Consider the following 10,613-nt stretch of genomic DNA (forward strand, 5'->3'; position numbering starts at 1 on the left):
AAAGTATAATAAAAAAATCTCCAAATTTTCCTTTCAAGTTCCATGATTTTGGTGCAATAAGAAATCAAGATAAAATATAAAAAATTGAGTGAAAATCGCTACTCAATAGCTTTGTGTGAAAATCCTCTTTAAAATCGCCCTTCTCCAAGACTACGATTCAAAAATATGATAAAATTGTATATGTCCCGAAATAATCAATTATTAACCGGCTGCAAATGTCACATTTGCAACCAGAGTTTTGCAAATGAGACCTCCGCAAATGTGACACAGTGATCGCAAATTCGAACAAAACCTGCCCAACAAATGTTACAAACCCTATACTTCGCAATTGCGAATCACCCCACACCTGACACAATAACAATATCCATCTATATCGCTCCGCACAACACTATATCAATCATAATCTCATGGCAATAAGCTCGTGACAGCACCCAAACAATCCACCCAACATGTCCACATGTGCCATAATTATAACAAAACAATAATGGCAAAAATCATCAAAGATATAAGCTCACAATTTATTAACAATGTGCATAGGGGCATGACAATAATAAAAATACCAATGGGTGTTTAACATAAAAAGCATGAATACGATTAAATCGATTGTAGTGATCATGTTCATATAGTCAAAAAGTGATTAAGCATGTTTTCTATAGACAAAAATTCCCAAATTAAGGCATATTAATAGCATAAGGTCTAATCCGGTCATAAGCCATACATAGCACCAGTATACATGCTCGTCACCTCATGTACACATTGCTTTTCAAATAACACGAATGAATAATTAATGCCAAATTCTAAGGGGTATTCCCTCACACAATGTTAGGCATGATACTTACCTCAAAAAAGCTAATTCAATACTCCAAAAATGCCTTTCCTTAAAAAATCACATCTGTCCGGCTCAAATCTAGCCAAAAAACGGCTCAATAACATCAACTAATGCGAAAGAAATAAAAACAATCAATAAAGCCCAGTCTTTACCCAATTTCAAAAAGTCAACAAGGGGCCCACACAATCAAAACTCGAGTCGAAGGGTAGATTTCGACTACCCATAACCCCACGAGTCCAATATGTGATTTGTTTTCAGAAACGAGTCCAAATTAACTCTCAAATCCTAAATTGTTATTTTTCAAAATATAATAAAAACGCCCCAAAATTGCCTTTCAAGTTCCATGATTTTTGGTGTAAAAATCCATAAGAAATCAAGATAAAATATAAAAATCGAGTGAAAATCGTTACCCAATAGCTTTGTGTGAAAATCCTCTTCAAAATCTCCCTTCTCCAAGACTAGGATTCAAAAATATGATAAAATGGTCTAAGTCGCGAAATACTCAGCTATTTACCGGCTGCAGATTTCACATTTGCAACTATCACGACCCCGAATACCAGTCGTGATGGCGCCTATCACATTACTAGGCAAGCCAACCTAAACATTAATCACAATCCTTTTTCTTTTATAAAAACCATTTTCTAACACAGGTTTGAATACCAATTTTCATAAGAAGTATTTAAAACAACCAAAATGTGCGGAAATCAATAAAACATAAGACAACACAACCCAAATATCTAGTGTCACAAGTCTAGAGCCTCTAAATATACAACCGACTGTCTAATACATCATAAGTCTAAAAATGCAGAAAAGAACAAGATAGGATGGAGGAAAGCAGGGCTGCGGATGCCATGCAACTACCTTGCAATCTACGATAAATTCTGGATAAGCTAAGGACCCTCACTCTGTCGCTGGGGCACCTGGATCTGCACACAAGGTGCAAGGAGTAACGTGAGTACGCCAACTCAGTAAGTAACTAAAGTAAATAAGGTCTGAAAGTAGTGACAAGCAGTTAAAAAAATCATATAAAGGAATAATCAACAGAATAACAGAATCAAACTCCACAGTTTAAAATCAGTTTCATCATAAAATCTTCAATTTCAGTTGGAATACTTGAAATCATATACTTAGCAATTTTTCAACGGAGGCTTACTTTAAAAGAAGAGTGAAATTAGTGAAAATATCATAAATGGGCCCCTCGGCAAGGTATCACTCAGGATATGGCCTCTCGGGTAGCCTCTCCGTCACTCGTGACTCAACTCTTGTTACTCAGTACTGACTCTCAACACTCAGGCTCATTAATATCTCATAATAATAATAATCATAGTAACCGCTGCGGCATGCAGCCCGATCCATAATTTATAGTCGACTACGCTCACTGGGGGTGTACAGACTCCGGAGGGGCTCCTACAGCCCAAGCGTCATATCGCTGCGGTGTGCAACCCGATCTAATATATATATATATATATATATATATCACTACGACATGCAGCCTGATCCATATAAGTATCGCTGCAGCGTGCAGCCCGATCCATAATTCATACATATATAAATATCCTCACCGTTAGGTTCTCAACCTCTCTCAGTCATTAACCTCACACCCTCTCGGGCACAACAGTAGAAATTAGGGAACTCAGTCCAAATAGTCCTCACATTTAATAAGTAGAGTGATAAAACCAATTTTAAACAATAAACAGGTAAACCATGACTGAGGATATGCTTTCAAACAAGTAGAGTGAGGAAAAAAAATATAAAAATGCCCCTAAGGGTCTCAACAGGTCGGCACAAGGCCCCAAACATGGCATACAACCCATAATACAGTATAATAACTGAAGTACGGAATATCATAAGGTTTCAAATCAAATACGCAGCTTAATAGTCGCTACAGGACGGACCAAGTCACAATCCCTACCGGTGCACGCCTACACGTTTGTCACCTAGCATGTGCGTCACCGCATTTATCAAAATAGTTCAAATATCGGGGTTTTGTACCCTCAGTTCCTGATTTACAATGGTTACTTACCTCAAACCGGATGAAAGCACTACTCCGCGACGCCTTTGCCTCTCGCCTCAGCCTCAAATCGTGCCGAATCTACCCAAAATCAGAATCATAACATTAGAATAGGCTAAATGGACGAAGCCCATGCGAGATAAATCAAATTATACCAAGAATCCCGAAATTGGCCAACCCAACCCCCGATCCCACATCTCAAAACTCAGCAAAAATCACATCAACGAAATCCTTATCCTTCCATGAGTCCATACATACCAAGAACACTGAAATCGGAGTCCAAATAACCCCTCAAATTCCCATTTTAAAGTCTCTTAATCTCAAGCCCTAATCCCCAATTTTCTTCCCTAATCTCCACTAATACCATGATTAAACAATGAAAAAATGATCATAAACCCAAATAATGAAGCTTAGGGAACTTACCCAACTGATTCCCTTCGATCTTCCTTTGAAATCACTGTCCTAGCTCGCTTCCCATTTTCAAAAATGGAGAACTTAGAAAATTTTTGCAAAGGAAACAATATATACCTTCTGGCCCAAAGATTCTGCACCTGCGGCCTAGATACCGCTTCTGCGGTACCACATTTGCGGTCAATGAACCGCTTCTGCGGCTTTCACTTAAAAGTCCAAAATCGCAACTGCGACCAAGTAGCCGCACCTGCGCCATCGCAGGTGCGTTCAGTTCACCGCATCTAAGGCTCCTTCCCTTCTCCTATTTGACCGCTTCTGCGGTTCTTTCCTTGTATCTGCGGCATCACACCTGCGTTCCCCAATCCGCAAGTGCGGAAATACCAGAAGCAGAAAATCTGCAGCTTCACCAAAAATCTCAAACTCGCCGTCAACCATCCGAAATCACCCCGAGGCCCCCGGGACCTCAACCAAAAGCACAAACATATCCCAAAACCTTATTCAAACTTATACCAATCTTCAAAACACCTCAAACAACACCGAATCAACCAGAACACATCGGATTCAAGCCTAAGTTTCCAAAATCTTCTAAATTACGCTTTTGATAAATAAAACCCAACCAAACCACGTCCGAATGACCTGAAATTTTACACACACATCCCAAATGACACAACGGAACTACTGCAATTCTCATAATTACATTCCGACCTTTATATCAAAATCTCACTTATCAACTGGAAATCGTCTAAAATCCAATTTCGTCAATTCAAGCCTAAATCTACTACGGACCTCCAAAACCCATTCCAATCATGCTCCTAAGTCCCAAATCACCTACCGAAGCTAACCGAACCATCGGAACTCACATTCGAGCCCTCTAACACATAAGTCAACATCCGGTTGACTTTGCCAACTTAAACTTCCTCAAAAGAGACTAAGTGTCTCAAATCTTACCAAATCCTTTCCGAACCCGAGCCAACCAACCCGGTCACACATATAACTGATAGATGAAGCAGTGAGAAGTAGAAATGGGGGAAACGAGGTGGTAACGCATGAGACGACTGGCCGGGTCGTCACAACAACTAGAGGTTCGCAAATGCAACCTCCACAAATGTGACATAGGGATTGCAAATGTAAATCAAGCCTGTCCAACAGATGTTATTGAACTTGTACTTCGCAATTGCGAATCTCCACGCACCTGACACAATAACAATATCCATCTGTATTATAGCGCACAACACTATATCAATCATAGTCGCATGGCAATAAGCTCGTGACAACACCCAAACAATTTACCCAACATGTCCACTTGTGCCATAATTATCACAAAACAATAATGCTAAACATTATCAAAGATATAAGCTCACAATTTATCAACAAAGTGCACAGGGGCATGACAATAATAAAAATACCAATGGGTGTTTAACATAAAAAGCATGACTACGATTAAATCGATTGTAGCGATCATTCTCGTGTAGTCACAAAGTGATTAAGCATGTTTTCTATAGAACACATTCTCAAATTAAGGCATATTAATAACCTAAGGTCTAATCCGGTCATAAGCAACATATAACACTCGTATACACGCTCGTAACTTCGTGTATGCATTGCTTTTCACATAACACGAATAAATAATTAATGCCAAATTCTAAGGGGTATTCCCTCACACAATGTTAGGCAAGATGCTTACCTCAAAAAAGTTAATTCAATATTCTGAAAAAGACTTTCCTTAAAAAATCACATTTGTCCGGCTGAAATCTAGAGAAAAACGACACAATAACATCAAATATTGCTAAAGGAATACAAACAAACAATAAACCCCAATATTTATCCAATTTTGAAAAGTCAACAATGGGCCCAGACAATCAAAACTCTAGTCGAAGGGTAGATTCCGACTACCCATAACCCCATGAGTCCAATATGTGATTTGTTTTCAGAAACGAGTCCAAATTAACTCTCAAATCCTAAATTGTTATTTTTCAAAATATAATAAAAAAGCCCCAAAATTTCCTTTCAAGTTCCATGATTTTGGTGCAATAAGCAATCAAGATAAAATATAAAAAATCGAGTGAAAATAGCTACTCAATAGCTTTGTATAAAAATCCTCTTCAAAATCGCCCTTCTCCAAGACTAGGATTCAAAAATATGATAAAATGGTCTATGTCCCGAAATAATCAATTATTAACTGGCTGCAGATGTCACATTTGCAACCAGAGTTTCGCAAATGCGACCTCCGTAAATGTGACACGACGATTGCAAATGCGAACCAAGCCTGCCTAACAGATGTTACAGACCTTATACTTCGCAATTGCGAAACGCCCCACACCCGACACTATAACAATATCCATATGTATCGCTCCGTACAAAACTATATCAATCATAATCGCATGGCAATAAGCTCGTGACAACTCCCAAACAATCCGCCCAACATGTTCACATGTGCCATAATTATCACAAAATAATAATGGCAAAAATCATCAAAGATATAAGCTCACAATTTAATAACAAAGTGCACAGGGGCATGACAATAATAAAAATACCAATGGGTGTTTAACATAAAAAGCATGACTACGATTAAATCGATTGTAGCGATCATGTTCATGTAGTCACAAAGTGATTAAGCACGTTTTCTATAGAAAAAAAATTCTCAAATTAAGACATATTAATATCATAAGGTCTACTCCGGTCATAAGCCACACATAGCACCCGTATACATACTAGTCACCTTGTGTACACATTCCTTTTCACATAACACGAATGAATAATTAATGCCAAATTCTAAGGGGTATTCCCTCACACGATGTTAGGCAAAATACTTACCTCAAAAAACCTAATTCAATATTCCGAAAATGCCTTTCCTTAAAAAAATACATCTGTCCGGCTCAAATCTAGCCAAAAACCGGCTCAATAACATCAAATAATGTGAAAGGAATAAAAATAGTCAATAAAGCCCAATCTTTACCCAATTTCAAAAAGTCAACAATGGGCCCACACAATCAAAACTCGAGTCGAAGGGTAGATTCCGACTACCCATAACCCCACGAGTCCAATATATGATTTATTTTCAGAAACGAGTCCAAATTAACTCTTAAATCCTAAATTTTTATTTTTCAAAATATAATAAAAAAGCCCCAAAATTGCCTTTCAAGTTCCATGATTTTTGGTGTAAAAATCCATAAAAAATCAAGATAAAATATAAAAATCGAGTGAAAATTGTTACCCAATAGCTTTGTGTGAAAATCCTCTTCAAAATCGCCCTTCTCCAAGACTAGGATTCAAAAATATAATAAAATGGTCTAAGTCCCAAAATACTCAGCTATTTACTGGCTGCAAATGTCACATTTGTAACCAGAGGTTGGTAAATGCAACCTCCGCAAATGTGACACAGCGATCGCAAATGCAAACAAAGCATGTCCAACAGATGTTACTGACCTTGTACTTCGCAATTGTGAATCGCCCCGCACCCGACAAAATAACAATATCCATATTTATCGTTCCACACAACACTATATCAATCATAATCGCATTGTAATAAGCTCATGACAACACCCAAACAATCTACCCAACATGTCCGCATGTGCCATAATTATCACAAAACAATAATGCTAAATATCATCAAAGATATAAGCTTACAATTTATCAACAAAGTGCACAAGGGCATGACAATAATAAAAATACCAATGGGTGTTTAACATAAAAAGCATGTCTACGATTAAATCGTTTGTAGCTATCATGTTCATGTAGTCACAAAGTGATTAAACATGTTTTCTATAGAACACATTCTCAAATTAAGGCATATTAATAGCCTAAGGTCTAATCCGGTCATAAGCAACACATAGCACCCGTATATACGCTCGTAACTTCGTGTACGCATTGCTTTTCACATAACATGAATAAATAATTAATGCCAAATTCTAAGGGGTATTCCCTCACACAATGTTAGGCAAGATGCTTACCTCCATCAAGCTAATTCAATATTTCCAAAAATGCCTTTCCTTAAAAAATCACATTTGTCCGGCTCAAATCTAACCAAAAACAACTCAATAAGATCAAATAATGCTAAAGGAATAAAAACAAACAATAAACCCCAATCTTTATTCAATTTCGAAAAGTCAACAATGGGCCTACACAATCAAAACTCGAGTCGAAGGGTAGATTCCGACTACCCATAACCCCACAAGTCCAATATATGATTTGTTTTCAGAAACGAGTCCAAATTAACTCTCAAATCCTAAATTGTTATTTTTCAAAATATAATAAAAAAGCCCCAAAATTGCCTTTCATGTTCCATGATTTTGGTGCAATAAGAAATCAAGATAAAATATAAAAAATTGAGTGAAAATCACTATCACGCCCCGAACCTGGGGGCGAGACTGGCAACCAGTGCTTGAAATCTTGAAACGAAATTTGAACGAATTTTTTTGACAGAATAAGATGTAATTGGAACGAAATTCTTGACTTGAATTATTTGTAATGGACGCTTCTGCTTCTGAAATTGGAACCAATCCTTTGCTATGAATATTTGAATGCTGGATGAAAATACTACTTCATTTCAATGATTTTAGCTTTCTTGGTTTTTGAATGTTTCTAGCTCCTTGGTTTTTGAACGTTTCTAGCTTTCTTGGTTTAAAAACCAAAATACAGAAAGGTGCCCCTTTCTTTTCTCTAATGAATTGTTTTTCCTAGCTAAGTCTTACTTGCTAAGACTTAGTCATGCCTTGGTTAAAATTATGCAAGCCATCTGGCAGAAATGACTTACTTAGTCATTTCTAATTGTGTGGCTTTTTTCCACGTGGGGTAGGGAGGGATAATTTATTAATTAATTTTTTTATCCACTTGTTAGTTAACTGGGTAATGTCCTGTTACTCGGTAATTAATTAATTACCCGCATAATTTAAAAATTACCACAAATTACTTAAAATTCTATTTATTTTTAAAATACTTCATATATACTTTATATATTATACTACCGTGGTCATATGGTACCTTGCATGGTACTAGTTTATAATTATCGAGTATTATTGTTCGACCCGTATTTTATTCCAAATTGTCCACTTTCAATGAAACTTGTTTCTTTAATCAGTGTACCCCTTTATCCTTCATAATACTTATTTATCGTTTGTCATAAATAGCGTAAGTACATTAATGGCAAGATGATCTCATCCCCAAGTCTATGTCGGTTAACTGAAAACAAAATTTTAACGTACGAAAACGTGAGATGTAATATCCTTCCCCCCTTAGAAATATTCGTCCTCGAATGTTGATTGATGCTCTTATCATTTTCGTAACTTATATCTATTGTGAATACCTTAATACTCTTCTTGCCGTTTAAGCAGCTGTTCTATGAATAAATCCAAAGTCTAGGGTATTTCCCCCTTAGTCCTCCTTCTCACACCACAACTTGTAGTCGGAATCCTTCTAATCTCGTAATTGTTACTACCTTTCATCATGTAGCTTGTACAATTTTAACCTTGTAAGTGTGCCCAATCTCTAGGATTCATATGTAGAGCTTGATAAGATGTCCCTTTGAGCATATATGAGTATACTGAAGTTCTTTGCTTGGTACTTTGTTGAATTCACGAATATTGCTATATCTCATCGCATATGTCCGTTTAGCCATCCGTTATGAATTTACTGCCATAACTCTTACTTTAATTTATCGTTGCCGAGGTCTGCTACCAAATCCCAGCTTACTCTCGTTGCTTATTCTATATGTATAAATTTAAGTCCTTTAATGCTTCCTCATTACTGTTCATCTTTAGAATGACGCCCTAATCTCATCTCATACTTTGTGACTTTTGTCCATCTATTGTTGATTCACCTCAATATTGATCTACAATATACCATTGATATCTTGAAATGTGATGACCCAAAAAAATGTCATCTTTAATTTAAATATTTATTTCTGTTTTTTATGAAAATGTCGAGAACTTACCTGATATGAGTTTAGTGTCACCTGAATAGTTAATGTGAATGTCGTTCCTTTTCTAGTAATATATTACTTATGAGGCCAATGTTGGTATTAACTTCATGTTGGGTTACGTTGATTGGATTATGTATATGTTGTTAGGATTGGTTTCTGGGATCCTCTGACAGGTGGATAGGCCCAGTTACAAAGGAAACTCTGGCGAAACTTTTGAAAATTTTGGGAGTTAGTAAAAATTCGGGAAAATTGAAATGTGCGAAAGACGAGGTAAGTTATGTTATGCGTTTGGGGGCGGACTCTACTTCTCATTCGAAGAATATTAATATGATGTATACCAATTGGATATGATAGCAAGTGTACGAGGCGTACTATAAGATATATGGGGTCTATGGAAAGTACTAAGTCTAAGCCAAGTTGGAAAATTTCATAATACACTAAAGTTGCAAATGAGTATGCACAAGACCTTACTTTGGACGATCATATCTACATATATATAAAGAACTATGTGATGGACAACCTATCAAATGAAATATTTTTGAGTCTAGTTTCTAACGCTTCAAACCGTTCGTCATTCGGACCCTCCTACAAGAAGTTATGACCAAATCACCAAAAGTAGCACAAAATTTTACACTACCGCGCCGCCCCATGCGCCGCAACTGTTAAATTATCATAGCACCTCCAATTTCGTTTCTAAACACATTTTTCATTACCACGCCACCCCACGCGGCTCCCCACGCGGCGCGGCTGTACAAAAAATGAGTTTTTCTGACCCGACCCCTATTTCATTTAACTCGTTTAGGGTTCATACTTTTAGGTATTTTCCGGTGTTTTAGAGAGAGGGGAGAGCATTTCTAGAGAGAGAAAGAAGCATAAGTGTTTTGGTTCATCAAAATCTTGTTCAAACCTTGAAATCCCTCAAGTTCTTCATCAAAGAGGTAAGAATTTCTTTTTCCCCAATTCTTCAATTTCGAAATCTACACTTGAAATGGCCAAATTTTAAGATGATTCATAGATGTTTGAGTATTAGTTATACATGCTTGTAACAATAAGGTTATGGGAAGATTGTTGAGTTCAAATAGGTAAAGATTGGGTTAAAAATGGTAGAAATCTTCAAAAGTTTAATTGAGGATTTGAAAGGCAATCCGATGTCGGGATTCGATAAATTTTGTATGGGTGAACTCGTATCGGAATGAGTATTCGGATTTCGTAAGTCTTTCTAGGATTCATGACGTGGATCCCACTGTTGAATTTTAAAATAAATTTCGGATTTTATCCGAAATATTAGTAATTTCATATGGAATTAATTCGTACGATTTATATTGAGTATATTGAATTATTATGACTAGATTTGAAGCTTCAAACGAATTCACGAGGCAAAGGCTTGTTGGAATTCTGAATTGGTTGCAAAGCGAGGTAAGTATTTGGTCTAACCTTAGCTTGAG

This window comes from Nicotiana sylvestris, chromosome 2, assembly GCF_000393655.2.
Source record: "Nicotiana sylvestris chromosome 2, ASM39365v2, whole genome shotgun sequence".
Taxonomy (NCBI): domain Eukaryota; kingdom Viridiplantae; phylum Streptophyta; class Magnoliopsida; order Solanales; family Solanaceae; genus Nicotiana; species Nicotiana sylvestris.